We start from the raw sequence: 17,009 nt of genomic DNA on the forward strand, positions 1-17,009 counted from the left end.
CGTCTCGCTCTGAGAGCTCCGCGAGGTCCCTCTTGACCCTCCCTGTGTGGAATAGCTACAAGATGCTGCTGCAGAGACTACTGGACTCTGACAGCCAGGCAGGGGTTAGGCCAGAGCCCAGATGCCCTCGGGAGCAGAGCGCAAAGCCAGAAGCCCATTGGCTCCCCCACGAGATGTGGTTTGGGACCAGTGTTCCCTGCTGCTGCTCTCCGTGTCCTTCTTGGCTGCCTTAGCCCCTCTCCAGCCTCCACTCCCATTGGCCCAGCATGGCTTTGGCTGCTCTGGGTCTGCCCTTACTCACGGTCCCTGTGGCAGTCGGGTGTCCTTCTTCTGCCTCCCCTCGCCCCCTCCCCCGGCTGTCTTCACTACAGGGGCTTTCTGATGCACTCAATGGCCTCACAGGGCTGCCACAGCAGCGACCTCACTGTCCCAGCCCTGGGTCGCCTGTGGCCTCCCTTTTCCTGCCTCTAGCCAGCTAAACCCTGCCGAGGGGCACTTTGCCCTGGCACTCCGTGCCCTGGTGAATGTTGCAAGCCTGGCACGCAATGGCTGCTCCTTGCTGGACGAGACAAAGAGGAAAGCACTTGAGGTGCCCGGTTAATGCTGAAGAGCCATGGTGATCGCAGGCAACAATGGTTGCTCGTGGGCTCCAGTCCGCCTCTCCAAGCGTGCTCCAGTGGCACAATGGGCCAGCGCGCAGTACTTATACAGCAGTGCTAAGCGGAGGGATGCTGAGGGTGTGAGTTCAAGCCTCACCTGGAGCATGGGCTTTTGATCATGCACTGCCTCCTCTTCCCTTGGGCGGTGCAGCTTTCTAGCAGCGACATCTGTCTCAAGCCAGACATCCCGGGACCTGCCAATACAGACACCTTGGAACACCAGAAGCGCTCGGGGCCGTTCCAGGCTTGACCTGGGCTCTGCCCGCATAGCACTCGGTTTGGGGCCCCGGAGGCAGAGCTGGGCTCTCCTCCCTTCTCTTCCGCAGAGGATCCAGACCCCACTCAGGGCGCAGATGCTAACATTTTCCTTTGCTCTTCAGCATTTGCCCTCCAGGCGGACACTCTCCCAGCACCAGCTGCCCAGCCTCACTGTGGCAGAGCCTTCCTAGCCAGCCTTTCCCCCTGCAGCCAGGCCAGGAGGAAGCACTCCTGGCTCTCTACACGCGAGCACTGCGGTGGAGCTGCAGGCAAAAGCTGCTGCCTCACAGCGCCTCTCACTCTGCAGCAGGCAAGGGAGAAAGGCAGCTCTGCCTTTCCAGGGAGGGTTTCTTTCCCACAGCCAGCTTACAGCTTGGCCGGAACAGGACTTAAGACTTCCAGCATGGTGGCATAACCTCAGAAAAGTCACACGCTCCCCCTGAAGAAAAAAAAAAAGCGACTTCTTTCTCCCAGGGAAGAGCTACTTGTGTTGGGGGTCTCTATGGCGTGGGATGGCAGTTGCGGGTGGGCTGGGGCTGCAGGGCAGTTTGTGTGTGGAGCTGAGAGTGCCCTGACTGCAACACGGAGAGCAAGGGCAAGGGAAAGGAAAGGTGAAAAGCTGGGCACTTTCCAGGCAGAGTCTCTCAGTTCTCAAGCTTGGCCTGGAGAACGGAGAAGCTTGACTGCTTTCCCAGAAGCAGGGGTAGCTGTCACGGCAGCCCCACAGCAGAAGACACTGCACGATCACTAGAAACCAGGAAATCATTTTAGGCACGAGCCCACTGAATGTTTGGAACAGAGAGCACAGAAGAGCTTCCTAGGCCATGGCATCTTTGGAAACAAACCCCTTGGCCTACCCTTGCGGGTGCCTCCCGTGTCTTTTCCAACTCTCCTTTTCACCCGGCGGGCTTTGCAAAACCATTGCTGTGACTCGGATTCGGCCACAACGCAGAGTACTAACCACTATACGATCACAGCTGCCCATGTGATTGCCTTTCCTCCTCGGGCCATTTGTCCCTCCTGCCTCCTGCCCTCCTGCCTTCTGCCCTCCTGCGGAGCAGCCAGAGCTGTCAGGTGACGGCAGGCTAGCAGGGAGAAGTCAGAAAATGCGAGTCTGTGTCCTTGCAGAGCAGCACCCGAACAGCGCAAGCCCTCATGTGCCTCCCTGGGAGAGGGGAGGCAAACTCACGCTCTAGATTCACCTTTTCAGAAGTCTCAGTTCTTGGGGATGGCAAAGAACTGGACTGAAGGCAGTTACGGGGCATGTCCAGGGGCTGGCGATGAGGAAAGGACAACTCTGCAAAGAGCGGCCCCGCGTAGCCAGCTGGACAGAGGGTGGTGTAGGGGGGAAGGCAGGTGCATAGCACAGGGGATACGAACTGCTCCGTGCCCAGCCCTGGCTCTTTCTGCTCAAGTGTCCCCTCCACCACGCACCCTGGGGTGCAGTGTGAGCCTGTGGGCGCACCTCCACAAAGAGCGACGGTCCTTTCCCCACTTGCTCTGCTCCTGCTGCTGGGAGAGGTCCTGGCGAGAGGTTGCAGCTGCAGGAGTGCTGCGCTGGGTGGCGGAGGTGGCTCAGCAGAAGGGAGCTGCTCCTCGCCTGAGCTACGTTGCAGCCATGCCCGGCCCTGGCCGCCATGCACCTCGCTGACCCTGCCCTTCCCTGGCTGACCGGGCTCCAGAGCTTGGCCTCAGACCCGTCTCAGCACTTTGGACTTGGCTGGCAACCACTGCTCTGTGCCTGGCCCTCGTTCCTGACACTCAACCAGCTCTCCCTTCTTGCTCGGGTGCTGAGGGCCTGTGCCCTGCCAGGGAGGTCCCTGCCTCACTGGCCTTGCTATGTCCCTCGCAGCCTGCTTGCCTGCCCTCGGAAAGCAGCCCGCTCCCACTGCTGGCTGCCACCTGCAGCAAGAGCGTGCTCACGTTTCGCACTGTGCTGCAAGGACAGCCGGAAGGGGCATTGGTCCCCTGGCGAGAGGCAATCCAGACTTCCCCCAGCCCAACCCATGCACCAGGACAGGAGTGTTGCAGTCTGGTGGGTATAGGTGAGTGGTGCAAGGAGCTGGATTTTGGCTCCGGTTTCTTGGAGAGGTGGGTTTGAAGCCCGTGCTGTCGGGCTTTGTTGTCTCAGGCTGCTGTGATTTGTGCCCAGCTGTGATTTTCTGCTCAGGGACTTTCCAGGTGCAAACCTGTGTCCAGCAGTGACCAGCCTCCCCGCCGACCGCCACCTTGCACTCCCTGGGCCTTCCCGCTGCAGGGTGCCTGCTGCCCAGAGGCTCTGGTTGAGGGCCTCGTTCTCAGAAAGAAGGAGGAATGCCTGCAGAGTTGCCTGGGAAGGCTCGGGCTGCCACGGCAATTTGTCTTCCTGACCGGCTGTGGGGGGCTGTGGTTGGAGGGGTTGGTCCCCTGCAGGGCAGGGCTGGTGCCCACCGGTGGGTGCACAGGCAGGCTGGGCATCTCCTCCCTGGTGGTCTAGTGGTCAGGATTCGGCACTCTCACTGCCGCGGCCTGGGTTCGATTCCCAGCCAGGGAAAGGCTTAGGGTTAGGGCTAACCCTATTGCCACAGCAAGCGAGGCCTTTCACCTGGGGGGCAGCGTGGAAGGAAGGGGACCCTATCAGACGCACAGGAGCTCTGAGCAGGCACGAGGAACAGGGCGTTTCCTCTGTTGCAACAACAGCCATCCTGGGCTTGCCTGTGCAGCCAGCTCCAGGGCAGCCCTGTCTTCTGCCAAATCCCCTTGCAGAATACCCTTTCCTTAGGGCTCCTGGGAGGCGCTGGGTGACAGAGAAAAGGTCTCTGGGTCTGCGGGACGTGACTCACCTGCCGCAGGAGCTGCCTTGTCTTTCAGTCCTAAGATCCCTGCACTACCCAGTCCCACAGAGGCAGGAGCAGGCGACTCTGCAGTGAAGCTTTGCTCTGCACATGCCAATGAGAGACCCTTCCCATGCTTCCTGGTGCAGACGGGGCCAGAAGGCCCAGGGAGGAGCTGAAATGGGCTCCTGGGCCCATGGGCAGGGTGTGTGGAGCATTGCTGGTCAGGGCCACTGAGGCCCTCAGGGCCCTGACAGCACCCAGGTGTCGCGTCCTGCTGCTACGCCACAGGGGACTCGCAATAACAACCAGTGCTTAGGCCCTGCTGATAGTCACAGCCTGAGCCAGCCCTTGGTTCTGTTACGTCCTGGACAACTCCGGTCACTTTGAAAGAAGCCCTGGAAACAAGCCCACCTGCCCCCCACACTCAGCCATGGCACAGGTGTTCCTCAGTGCAGCGAGATGTTGGTGCACAAGGGGTGGCGCTTAACGCTCCCAGACCCGATTTTGCATTCGCACGGCCTTTGGCACGGTTTGGAGACGGTCCTGGCGGACTCTTGGACAGTGCCCGGGGGGAAAGGAAGTAGCCGTTGCTGAGAGCACAGCTCACCGAGGCAGCACACAGGTGCAGCAGTTTGAGCCAAAGGAGGCTGTGACCTCTCGCAAGCTCTAACAGGCTCCAGCGAGCTCTGTCAGCCATTCCTGAGCACAGGGCGCTTGGAGCTCTAGTTCCACCTAGAGTCGTGATGAGGGAAGGTCAAGCAGCCGTCCAGCAGGTGCCAGCGAGAGACCTGTACCACAAGCGCTGGGCCCAGTACAAGAAAGACATGGCCATGCCGGAGCGAGTCCAGCAAAAGGCCTCCGAGAGGCTTGAGGGATTGAAGCATCCGTCACACGAGCAGAGGCTGAGAGAGCTGGGATTGTTTAGGCGGGAGACGCAAAGGCCCAGAGGGGCTCTTGTCGGTGTGTCTAAATACGCGATGGGGGGAGTAAAGAAGACGGAGCCAGACTCCAGAGCCCAGGCAGACTCCAGACTCCAGAACCCAGAGAGGCTGTGGTATACCTAACCAGCACCAGCCCTTGCTTTGCCGAGGCTCCTCTTTATTCCTTCCTTCCTTTATCCCTTCCTTCCTTCCTTCAGGGCAGAGCTCAGCACAGCCCCTGCGGCCAGCAATGGCAGCGCAGCGTCCCCATCTGGGGCCACCACACTGGTGAGCTCCCCCTCCCCGCCCCCGCCATGGCTCTCGCTGCGCCACGGCGTGGGGTGGGGGCAGCACCCCAAAACAGCCAGCGCAGCTGCCCTTGGCTGAGGTGGGCAAAGCCTGGCAGGGTCTGGGGGAGGGTGTCGCGGGAGGCCTGGCAGCCTCTTGGTGACGCGGGCTGGGGTCACAGTGGGACATGCCGCATCACAGCCACAGCTCCCCTCCCGCCACGGGGCCCCTCCCTGCACTTCCCTGCGAGGCCTGGGCAAGCCCAGCTTTCGGGTGCTGCTCTCGCCACCGCTCTTCTCTGGAGGAGCTGCTTTGCAGCGCAACGAGAGGGCGAAGGCAGGCCACGCAACACTGCTGGAGCCTGCCTGGGGAAGTGCAAAGGAGGAGGAGGAGAAGTTTCCTCCTCCCCCTCCTGCTACAGGGCCTCATTGAGCGTGAGGGGGCGCAAAGATGGAGAACCTGTGGCCAGACGTGTTCCCAACGCTCAGGAATCTCAGCCGCTACGGTAAGGCTTGCAGGAGGTATTTCCTGACTGCTGTAGAGCATATCAGCTAGGAGAAGAGCTATGGAAAGGCTGGGCTCTGTGGGGCAGGGCTGGACAGGGCTAGTGGGTGCCATGAGAGACCAGTCTGCACGTCCCTTGGTGGCCCAGCGGTGAGTTTGGCAGCCGGGACTCCTGCAGGGGAGACACCTGGGGCTGCCCTGAGCCTGGGCGACTCCTGTGGGCACGGCACCGTCCTCTCACTGGCGTGGAAAGCTAGTCCCCGTTTCCCTAGCGGGCGGGTATGCCTTTCAGGCATGCCCACCTGAAAGGACAGGAGCCTCGCTTAGAAGTGGGCAGAGGTGTCCTCGCAGCTCAGCTCTGCAGCTCCCGCCACGTGGAGCGCCTTGCGTGTTCGGAATTGGGGTGGCGGTATGTTTCGTCTCACCTGCACCGGTCACCTCCTTGGTGAGCAGGGTGCTGAATGGTTGTGCGCTTGCTGACTTGGATTTTTCCCTTGCTTTCCAGAGATTGTTACCATTTGGGACAGCGTCTCTGAATACATTCTAGAGCACTTGGCAGAGAACAAGGTGGGTCTTGTGGCTCGGTCCTCCCCTCCTGAAACGCTGACGGTTTGCCTTGTCCTGACACCCCTGTGCCACGGCGTGCCGTTGCTTCCCTCCCCTGAAAAGAGAAAGAGCACCCCCGCAGGACACTGTCCTGGACAAATGTGCCACAGAGCAGCTTCTCTGGCACCGGCGGTAACAACGGAAGTCCCGATAAAGCAGAAGAGAGTGCTGGGCACTTTCTGGGCCTTCTCCCTTCTCCAGTGCCAGCATGGAAAAACCAAAGCCTGGCCCCTGTTCCAGGGTTGGTCCCTGCCGTTGGAAACCCCTCCGACTGTAGGTAGGGGAGGAATGTTGGCTCTGCTGTTGCTTTCCCAAAGAGATTTGGGGGGCGAGCAGAGGAGCAAGAGGAAAGAAAGGTCTGGAGTGTGTGCTTTCCCTAGTGCCCCATCTTGCCCTTTGCATGCTAGGGGTGGGCAGGGCCCAGGGCAGCATCCCCACGCTCGGGCAAGCCCTCGGTCCGTTTTTCGTCTCCAGGCTGCTTATGCTTGTTCCTTCTCTCCCGCTGCTGCTCTCAGGGTGTCAAGGTATTAGGAGTGGGGATATTCTATGTCCTTAAACACTACGAGTGCTCCGTGAACGGTGAGCTTTCGATTGTTCGGAGACCCATGTTCCGTATATCGGAGGTTGTTGCCAAGGAATACCAGGCCAGGTGCGCTCAAGAAGATGTTCCTGGTAAGAAGACACGTTAAAACCTTTGCCTGCCCTTGCGCCGAGCTTGAGGCGCATGCAAACTGCTCTGAAGACATGACTGAATGCCTCCAGCTGGCCTGAGAACAACTTCAGCTTGTTCAAGCTGCAGAGGCCAGCCAGGAGCAACTGCTCAGAAAGGCTCCCTGGGTGTCCTTTCCTGGTAATATGCCTTCAGCCGGGTGCGTGGGAGGGATAGGACGCTGGCCCCAAAAGCGGAGACATTTGCTGACTACGAGGCGGTGGGGGTGGGGGTGGGGGTCGGGGTGGGGGTGCGGGGGGGGTAGAAGAACCCTGTGGGCTGCTGTGCCGTCCTTGCACTTTGCTTCTTCCTTGCGTCTACTGACATGGCATAGGCTTAGCCAGAGGGCACTGGCTGCGGGCACAGTCACAATGGCCTGGCACCACGCACTTTCTCATGGGACCTGCACCCGTCTGCCCTACTTGTCCTGCCCTCCGGTAACGTGGTCCTACCAAATGGTTAGTTTCCCTTTTTTATTCCTGCACTGGCAAAATCACTGCTGCCCCCTGAGCACCTCAGTTTGCAGGCTGCTCTGACTCTTCCCGGAAGGGACTCCATAAACCGCTCCTAGGCGCTGTAGCAGAGGATTCAAGAGCCTGCTCTGAGGCAGCGCTGTCTTGCCAGAAAGTGTTGTCACCTTGTGATTGGAGCCCGCTGCCCTGCTGCAGAGGTGACTTTGTTCCTCCTTTGCTGCTGTCTAGGTGACGTAAGAATCGTCCCTCTGAGGTACGAGGATCTATCCGTGTGTGCCCACATGCCTTTTACAACGGTGCAGTGCTGCATACAGGAGACCGTGATGGCGTTCTTTCGGGCCATCTCAAAAAGACAGGCCGTGGACTTTGTCTTCAAGGCCATTGGCATTCTCTCCGTACGAGACCAGGAAGTGACCATGAGATTTTACGATGACTTCCTCCTCACCGTGGATGGCACTGGAAAGCTGCTAGCAGCTCTGCTCGGGGTAAGTCGAGCACTTCCCCGTGCTACGCCTACTTCTTCTGGACACCTGTCAAAGGACGACTGAACTGATCTCTGTTGGCCTGCCAGGACCTTCCCGGCCAGCGGGGCAGCCACGGTCTCCAGCCACGCCAACTCTCTCTAGCGTCCGTCTCTCGTACGCAGTGGTCTGGGCGACAGAGGCGAACGTAGGACGAGCTGCCCCGCGTTAGGCCAAGGCTCTGGCTGGCTCAGCATCCCACTCTCTGTGCTAGAAATGATAATGGCGAGGCTTTTACGGGCTCAAAAGTAGGCAGTTTCTGGGGAAAGAGTCTACGACGCAGGCAGGTATCTGTGGCGCTTCCCCTCGCAGAAAGCCATGGTTGAGTGCTGGGCCGTCTGCACTGACCAGCCCTTCCCAGTGTCCCTGGCGTCCCACTGCCATGAACGGCTCTTTTCTGCCCCAGGCCTGCATTCACGCTCTGCTTGGGATGGTCACCCTGTCCCAGCCTGTCTCCTCATCCCAGCCCAATGCCCTTCCCCAGCTCTCTCGTGTGGCACTCCCGGTTCTTACCCACTGGGCAAAGGCAAAGCAAGGGCTGGGTCTCTCTCGCTCCTCTTCCATGCTATGGATGCAACCACCCAAATCCTTGGAGAGCCTGTGAGGCTAACACCAGGTCCGAGCCAGGTGTTCTCTTTCCAGGAAGGCTCATAGCAAGCCAACCGGCAAAACCCGGCCCGCAGAGACCCTGGCTAATCGAATGCCTTCTCCTGTGCCTGACTTCTCCACTAACAGAGAAGGCGCGTCCTCGTTGACTGTCTTGACTCTTGCCCTTGCGAAACACCTGGCAGTGAGGTCCCTCAGTCTCAGCTCTGAGCTGTGCATCTTCTGCTTTCCTAGTTGAGGGCTAGCATTTGGAGAGGAAACTTTGTTTCAGGGTGTCCCCGTGGCAGCATCTGCCCTGAGCACAAGAAAGATTTGCTGCCTTTAGGAGCAAGGCAGTCATGTCGCCGGAACGCTCTCACGTACCTCTGTCTCTGTTTCAGGCCCCAGGGACGAGACCCCTGGTGGTTTCAGGAAGAGGAAGTGTGGCTTTTCGCATGGGTCCCGGCAGTGTCTTCATGTTGCCACAGTACGTTTGTGGAGTAGGTCTCAGCTCCTGCTTGGTGAATAGGAGGAGGGGAGGCGAGATGGTCTCCAGGGGCAGCAAGGAGGCCTGGAGTACACTTTCTCCGCGTCAGGATAGGGAAGCCCTGGCCCAGACTGGTGGGGCCTCTCGTGTGCGCACACGCCGCGGAGGTCTGGCCTGTGCCTCTCCGGTTCCTCAGAATGAGAGTTCTCAAGGATGTTGCGTACTCTGCTTTGGAAAGCTATGGCCTTGGCAGGCCTTCTCAAAGCTCTCTGGCAACGGACTGTGAATGCGAGCGGCAAAGGGAGCGTGGTGCCTTTTCTGCAGCCTGGCGTCTTCTCCTTTCCAGATTTGATTTGACGCTTCCGGCTGAAAAACAAGAGGCGGAATCTCCCTCCCAGGGATCCCTGAAGTGCACTGAAGAAGAAGGGCAGATGGACAGAACAGGTCATGTCACAGCTGACTTGTGAGAGAGAAGGGAGTGTGCATGCGTGCGTGTGTTCATGCGTGTGTTCCCTTTGTCCTCAGCAGTAGGTGGTTGGAGCCCTGGTCAAGATGCGGTGCCTGGGAGAGTAGACTGCCTCTTTGTGCCTCTATTTACCCCTCGCAGCAAATCTCAAGTGACTCTGGATGGCAGGAGGTCTCAGGGTGGCCCAACAGCAACAAATGCAGCTGGTGCCGCTGAAGGGCAGTTTTGCCCCGGGGCGCTGCGCCCTGGTGGATAGCGCAAGCTCCTCTTTCACTTTAGCACTTTAGGACGTTTGGCGGCGAGGTGTCTATGCTGGAGGGGAAGGGAGGGGGGGTCTACCTCTCTGACGGATCCCGGGCACGTGAATGTGGGGAGAAAGATTGCCTGGAGATGACTGTCAACAGGCTGCTGGTGTGTGCCAAGGACGTCCTAGGGAGCAAGACCTCTTGGAGAGCGTGGCTCCAAGGGGATCAGCCTGTTTGATCCGATGCTGGAGCACATCTGCCTGTCCCAAGTGCTCACAAAGACGCTTGCTGAAGAGCCTTCTCCTTTCCTACTTCCAGGGAGTGTTCCCGTTGCGTGCCTCCTCTCTCAAGAAAGGCCTGTGCCACCCGCGTTATCTGGCGCCGGCCGTAAAAAGCAGAAGGGGCGGAAGAGCAAAGGAAGCAAGTCGTCGGCCAGGTGAGGCTCTTGGAGAAAAGGGCTGAGGGTGCCCTTGTGCTCTTGGAGTTCTTCGAAGGGGTTGCTTCTTCCGTACACTCTGTCAGTGTGACATCTGAAGGGCGGCCAACAAGTCTTTGCATGACTTGGTCTTCCTAGATTGACGGCAAGCCTGTCGCAGGTTTCTGCGAGCCTCTGGTGTCAAGCTTCTCTCTGGTGCCTTTCTTGTTTCCAGGACGGAGACTGAGATGTCGCCTGTGAGACCAGCCTCTTCCTCCAGAGGGTCTCGGAAGGCCGCCAAAGGCCGGGAGGCAAAGGACAGAGCGCGTAACAAGCAGACTGAGGGAAAAGGTAATGTCACAGCTGACTGGTGAGAGAGGTGTGTTTGTTTTCCTTTTGGCCTCCGCAGCACGGGGCTGGAGCCAAGCTGAAAAGGCGATGCCCGGCGGAGTAGGCTGCTCCTCTTGTGCCTCTGTTTACTCATCACGGCAGATCTCAGGGGACTCCTCCTGGAAGGGGCTCTCCGGGCAGTCCTGCAGCACCAACTGCAGCAGCTGCCACTGCTGAGGGGCACTTGGCCCTGGGACTCCATGCCCTGGTGTGTCTTGCAAGCTGCTCCTTAGTTGCAGGAGTCTGTCTGTGCAGCAGCATTTAGGAATTTAGGAAGATCCCTCCGCGCTCTGCGCGGGATCAAAATCCTGCCTTGAGCTGCCAGTGGCGGAGGGGGTCTACCTTTCCCAGGGAAGCAGCGCGCTGGAAAGTGGGGAGGAAGACCACGTGGAGATGAGTGGCGACAGGCTGCGAAGCTGTGCCAAAACGTGGCTTCCTTGTGGAGGCTGGTAATTGCAGGCCTTGTGCTGTGCATCTCCCTAAGCATGTCTTTGGGCTGGATGCGCCAGAAGAGCACGTCTGTGCATGTGAGCGCCTTAGAGATGTGCAGGAATCTGTTCCCCTTCTCGTGTGGAACTATGCCCTCCAGCCCGCAGCCGCCCCAAAGGAGAGGGTACCATGAGGTCACCAGCACCTCCCAGCCAAGCCCCGCTTTTTAAGCCTATGGGCTAGAGAAAGCAGGAGAACAGCCACAGTACTCCAGGGCAGAAGGGTGCCCTGCAGAAGTGAAGAGCTGGACAGGATTCTGTGTCAGCAAGGGCCTAAGACCTGCTCGGGAGCAGAGCTCCGAGGCAATCGGGCTCTTTGATCCAAAGCTGGAGCACAGCTGCCTGTCCTTCTTGTTCAAACGCTCACAGAGATGCTTGCTGAAGAGTCTCCGCCCTTCCTACTTCCAGGGAGTCCTCCTGCTGAGCGCCTCCTTTCTCGAGAAAGGCTTTCTCCGCCCACGCTATCTGGGGCCAGCTCAAAGGGAGGGAAAGAATGGAAAACCCGGGCAAACAAGCCAGCTGCCAGGTGAGGCTCTTGGAGCAAAGCATGCCGGTGACCGTGTGCTTTTGGCATTCTGGGAAGGAGTTGTTTCCGTCGCACACGCCGTCGGTATGAACTCTGAAAGGTTGTCAACTCGTGTCACAACGACCGATGTCGATGCAAGAGGTGTTGCAGCAGCTGAGAAGTTGCAGCAAAGCTGTTCTGCTTTGCTAGACATTTCAAGGGACCTCATTTGGTTGCAGCGTAGATGAGAGCACTTCCCAGAGGAACGTGAAAGTCAGACCATCCTCCCCCACCAACAGAGAGCGGTGTCCGTTTTCCCTGGTTTTTAGGTTGGATTCAATTCACTAGAAGCCTCCCCTTTTCCCATTTCACCCCAAAACAGAGTCTTTCTGACCACCTCACGGCCTTTAGTGCCCCTAGCAGGAGGCGGCTAGCGGGCTCTGCAGGCTCCGGGCGTGGCAAATGGCACTGGTTTTCTCCTCGTGCCATCCAGAGAGGGCCCACACCTGGGCATCCAGAGCTTTCCTTAGGGCCTGTAGGGCCCTCACTCTTGACGGGATCACAAGGGCTCAAATACACCAAATGCTCCAGCAGCACTGTCTTGTGCTGCAGAGGCTGGCACGCCGCTGCTTGTGAGCACAAGATGGAGAACGGTCTCATCCGGGACTCCGATAACCTCACCCGGCTTGTGTGTTTTCAGCCTGCTGCAAACAGTTCGGGAGAGCTCCTCTGAGGTGGACGAGGACAGCAAGCAGCAAGAACCTCGTCAAGCCAGACCTCGGACTGCAATTCCTGTTTGCAGGCAGCCAAACAGGGCAGAACAGGTAAGCCGAGGAGCGGAGCCGTGGAGGTCTCCAAGTCCGAGTGGTACTGCTGCCCCCCAAAGAGCAGGCCAGGTGGCCATGGTCTTTCAAGCTTGCCTGCCCATGCCTGGCAGGGAGAAGCTGCTGCAAAAAGCCAAAGGGGAGGAGCAGCAATGTGCTGTGGTGGGGGCATGGCTGGGTCGCCCCCTCCCTTGAACTTGCGGGGAAGAAGGCCAACCACAGGCGGGGCTGTGTTTGCAAGAGTGTAGCCAGCCGAGTGAAGGACGCCACGAGTCCTCTCTCTTCAGCCCTTGGGAGACCTCACCTGGAGCCAGCCCTAGGTCCAGGGTGGGGCTCGACCATGCAAGAGAGGCTCTGGAATGCTGGAGCAAATCCAGCGGAGGCTCCCAAGCTGGTCAGCGGGCTGGAGAACCTGGTGTCCAAGGGAGAGGTGGAGAGGACTGTGTTTGTTCAGCCCATAGAAGAGAAGGCTCAAGGGTCCATCTCCTTGCTGTCTGCAGCTACCCGGGGGAAAGGCTAGAGGTAACTTAGCCAGCTCTTCTCAGAGGCGCACAGTGACAGGGTGAGAGGCACAAGACGTAGAGTTGCAAAAAGGCAGATTCCGGCTAGCTGTTGGGAGGCGCGTTTCCACCATGAGGGTGGTCAAAGTTTGGAACAGGGCCCAGAGAGGCTGTGGGACTTCTACCCTTGGAGTTATTCAACCCTCAGGTGGACACAGCCCGGGCAGCCTGCTCTAACTGGCCCCGCTTGGAGCGGGGCCTTGGACGAGAGTTCTCCAGAGGTCCCCTCCAACCGACCCCGTTCAGTGGTTCCGTGCTGGGGTCTGACTGGTGGAACCCCACGGGAGCGTTTGATTTCACGGTTGCAGCGCTGAAAAACGGTCATTCCTTGCCCTCATTCACCCTGTCACGAGCGATGTCAGCAAGAGAGAATGGAGCCAGCAAGCAACGGTGGTGAATCCCGGCCAGGGTCCCTGCCTGCGGCAGTGCTTGGCATGGGGGTTTCTGAGGCCAGAGCAGAGCAAGTGTGCGGGAGGACGCACAGGCCCCGCAGTTGCTGGCTTCTCCAGGGCTGAGAGGTGAGAGCGCCTGAGGGAGGTCAGAAGCAGCCTCAAATTTGTCCTCTGGCCCCAATGCAGGCTTGGCGGCATCAGGAAACGCTGCCCGAGGTTCAGCCACACTCACCAGTGCCGTGGCTTGGGAAAGAGGAGAGCGCTGCTGCCTTCCTGCCCCGAGCTGAGGAGAAGAAGAGGAAGCCAGAGAGGCTGCCGCGGCTGCGCAAAGAGTAAGTGCGCGCCAGGCCCAGCCCCGGCCTGGAAAACTGGAGTGGCAGCACCTGTCCGAGGTGTGAGGAAGCCCATCTTGGGAGCCATGGGGCTGGGTATGGCGTCCCCTGATTTCTCCTGGCATGGCAATGACCTGGGCTGGACCCTGGTGCCAGGCAGCCCCAAGCTGCATTGCCACTTGAAGGCTGTGGGTACCACCAGCGGGAGCGTGCGTGCAGGGGCTGGTCGAGGGGAGAGGCAGGAGGGCCTCAGCCAGAAGGGGAGAGGGAACTTTCCCTGCTCTTGCAGGCAGCTTTCTGTACGAGCAAGCCACACCCTGCAACTCTTGGAGACTTACCAAGTGCGTCGGGAAGAGTGGAAGCAGAGGGTAGAGCTGAATCGGCAGCGGAATTCCCAAGAGAAGCACTTCCTCTGGTAAATTTCTCCAGCTGGGGGTGCTGTTTCCCCTTCCCCTGCACTGGCCTTCCCTCCACATCCAGGAGCACCCAAGGGGAGGGGAGGGGAAGGGGGTCCGGTCTTTCCCTGGCACCCCTCGTGGGAGAGCAACAGGCTTTGCAGGCTGTGGCCTGGGAGCAGGCACCCTTCCAGCCCAGGGGCAGGGGTTGGGCACTCAGCGGTGGGCTTTCCCTGTGGGACCAGAAAGTTGTGGCTGCCGACGATGAAAGGATTCCTCCAGCGTTTTGGCTCTCCCTTTTCAAACCGCACGCTCCATCCTTGTCTCCCCAAGGCTCCACACCCGGACACCTTGCCCTGTGGGGATCGAGGCCGGCTTGGTGCAAAGTCCCATCCCCGCCTGACTCCTCCGCAGGCTGATTACCGGCACGTGGCACCTTGTCATGTCCTTGCCTTGGACACTAGGGCCCCTGTCCCGTTCCAGAAAGCATAGAGATGCCAGCAGAAGCAGACCCCAGAAGAACCGCCCTGCCCTAGGCCTGCAGCGTTTCCGTGCCCTTCTCCCTGTGCCTAAAACCAAACGGTTCCTTTTTAATGCCCTAGCACTGGGCAGCAGATGGCTCTGCGGGATCAAAGGGAGAGATACCAGGACTTGCTGGCTGCGCAGAAGACGTGTGAACATTGCTGGAAAGTCTGGAAGCGTGGTCCTGAGCCATCTTGCTAGCTGCGGAAGCCTGCCTGGGCCTGAAGAGCGACCAATCCCAAGGCACTGCAGCTCCAGGGCCAAGTGGAGGCCTGTCAGCGTGGGAGCTCCCTCGGCTGCTGTCAGCGTTGTCTCCATTGCGGCCATGGAGCTCTTAGCAAAGGGGATGTTGAAATCCACCTACAAGGGCCAAAGGAAAAAAAAAGTGGCGTGTACTTGTTCACGGCTGGAGTAACCAGCCTGTGCCTCACAAAGGACAGTGCTGCAGGACAGATGAACAGAAGAGCTGTTAAACCCCCCATGTGCTCCTCCACAGTTTTTGTAGCGCCGTAACAGAATAACGCCCGTACACAGACCGCAGCATAGAGACACGCGTGCCACAGAGCGGGTGTGCAAGCAAACCACTGCCTCACTCATTCTAAGGACAGCGCGCGCGCACACACACGCGCCCCTTTCTTCCTTCATTACCCTCCCTAGGACACGCTCAGAGCTCACACCTCTCACTCCCCAAGACCCTCACGCACAGCCAGGACTGCACCGCCAGAGTGCACATGCACCAGCCCAACACATCCCTGACACTGCACACGCATCCGCACACATGCTCACGCTCTCCACACGCACAGAGACACTGCACAGCGGACACACCCCTCACACAGCATGGTGGCCAGGACACACGTACACCTGATGGGCCCACAGCCCCAGGGGTGCTATAGGAGCTGCAGCCCTTCTCCGGATTGTATGGGGAAAGGCTAAGGGCAGAGGAGGAGCTGCTGTGGGGTAGAGCGGTGCGGCAACCTGGGAGTGCAGATGCCTGGCTTTTCTCTGCAGCTGCAGTGCTCTCCAGCCAGGCAAACCTGGGATGGGCCATGTTTGTCCCTGGGCCTCCGTCGGCCCTTGGCTGCTCCTTGTGGCGGCCCCCCCAGGGCTGTGCTCATGTCCTGGTGGGCGCACGGTGTCCCCACCACTCACCTCCTGCCTGCTGCCTGGAGGTGGACGTGCCTCATTTAGACCTTCCTCCTCTCTTGCCGCATGGCTGCGGTTGGTTTTTTTAGCGCTTTCTTGAATTAGGTTTTCAAAGCAGCACCTAGTAGCTTCTTGTAAACTACAGGCAGCTCACAGCTGCTTGACTGCCCTGTCAGCCTTTTTCAAATCCTGGGCTCCTTGAAGCCTGTCCATGCGCCTCCTCTGACCCGGGAACACAGCATCTCCCTGCCCTTCATCAAACACAGGAAGGGGCTTTGTGGATCCTCCCAGAGGAGCGGGTGATGGCCGTGTCCTTTCGGTCTGTTGCTGGGAGAAGCCTCTTCTTCGGTCGTCTTCCTTGTCCCAGTAACGCCTGATGCTCCAAACACTGCACTCTCCCTGCAAGTGCTGCCTCTTACTAAGCACCTGCTTCACTGGCAGACATTCGGCGTAGTAAAGAGGCAAAGGCTTTGGACCGCCTTGCTGCTGCAGGGACCAACAAATTGCCAAGGAGGTCCAGAAGCTGAGTACTCAGCCAGTACTGTTTTGCCCTGCCTGTGCGCTTAGTTGGCAGCTTTCCCTGGCCATGCAACTCATGAAGTGGTGCTGACCCTGATTTCCAGAAAAGTGCTTGTCAGTTTAAAAGAGAAGAACTGGTTTTCAGTGGGGAGTTGGAAGGGCGACGTTCTGCTGCTTTGGGGGACTGCCCGCTGGCTTTTCTGGTGCGGTGACCCTTCTGTCTCGTCTCGCTCTGAGAGCTCCGTGAGGTCCCTCTTGACCCTCCCTGTGTGGAATAGCTACAAGATGCTGCTGCAGAGACTACTGGACTCTGACAGCCAGGCAGGGGTTAGGCCAGAGCCCAGATGCCCTCGGGAGCAGAGCGCAAAGCCAGAAGCCCGTTGGCTCCCCCACGAGATGTGGTTTGGGACCAGTGTTCCCTGCTGCTGCTCTCCGTGTCCTTCTTGGCTGCCTTAGCCCCTCTCCAGCCTCCACTCCCATTGGCCCAGCATGGCTTTGGCTGCTCTGGGTCTGCCCTTACTCACGGTCCCTGTGGCAGTCGGGTGTCCTTCTTCTGCCTCCCCTCGCCCCCTCCCCCGGCTGTCTTCACTACAGGGGCTTTCTGATGCACTCAATGGCCTCACAGGGCTGCCACAGCAGCGACCTCACTGTCCCAGCCCTGGGTCGCCTGTGGCCTCCCTTTTCCTGCCTCTAGCCAGCTAAACCCTGCCGAGGGGCACTTTGCCCTGGCACTCCGTGCCCTGGTGAATGTTGCAAGCCTGGCACGCAATGGCTGCTCCTTGCTGGACGAGACAAAGAGGAAAGCACTTGAGGTGCCCGGTTAATGCTGAAGAGCCATGGTGATCGCAGGCAACAATGGTTGCTCGTGGGCTCCAGTCCGCCTCTCCAAGCGTGCTCCAGTGGCGCAATGGGCCAGCGCGCAGTACTTATACAGCAGTGCTAAGCGGAGGGATGCTGAGGGTGTGAGTTCAAGCCTCACCTGGAGCA

General features: G+C 59.2%; 1 non-coding gene across 1 annotated transcript; it reads left to right on the plus strand.

Moving 5' to 3' along the window:
- Positions 1-16,915: 16,915 nt before the first annotated feature.
- On the plus strand, positions 16,916-17,009 carry TRNAI-UAU (transfer RNA isoleucine (anticodon UAU)). The gene is made up of 2 exons: positions 16,916-16,953; positions 16,974-17,009. It is a non-coding gene; the product is annotated as a tRNA-Ile (tRNA).

The sequence above is a fragment of the Struthio camelus genome, chromosome 10 (assembly GCF_040807025.1).
Source record: "Struthio camelus isolate bStrCam1 chromosome 10, bStrCam1.hap1, whole genome shotgun sequence".
Lineage (NCBI taxonomy): Eukaryota > Metazoa > Chordata > Aves > Struthioniformes > Struthionidae > Struthio > Struthio camelus.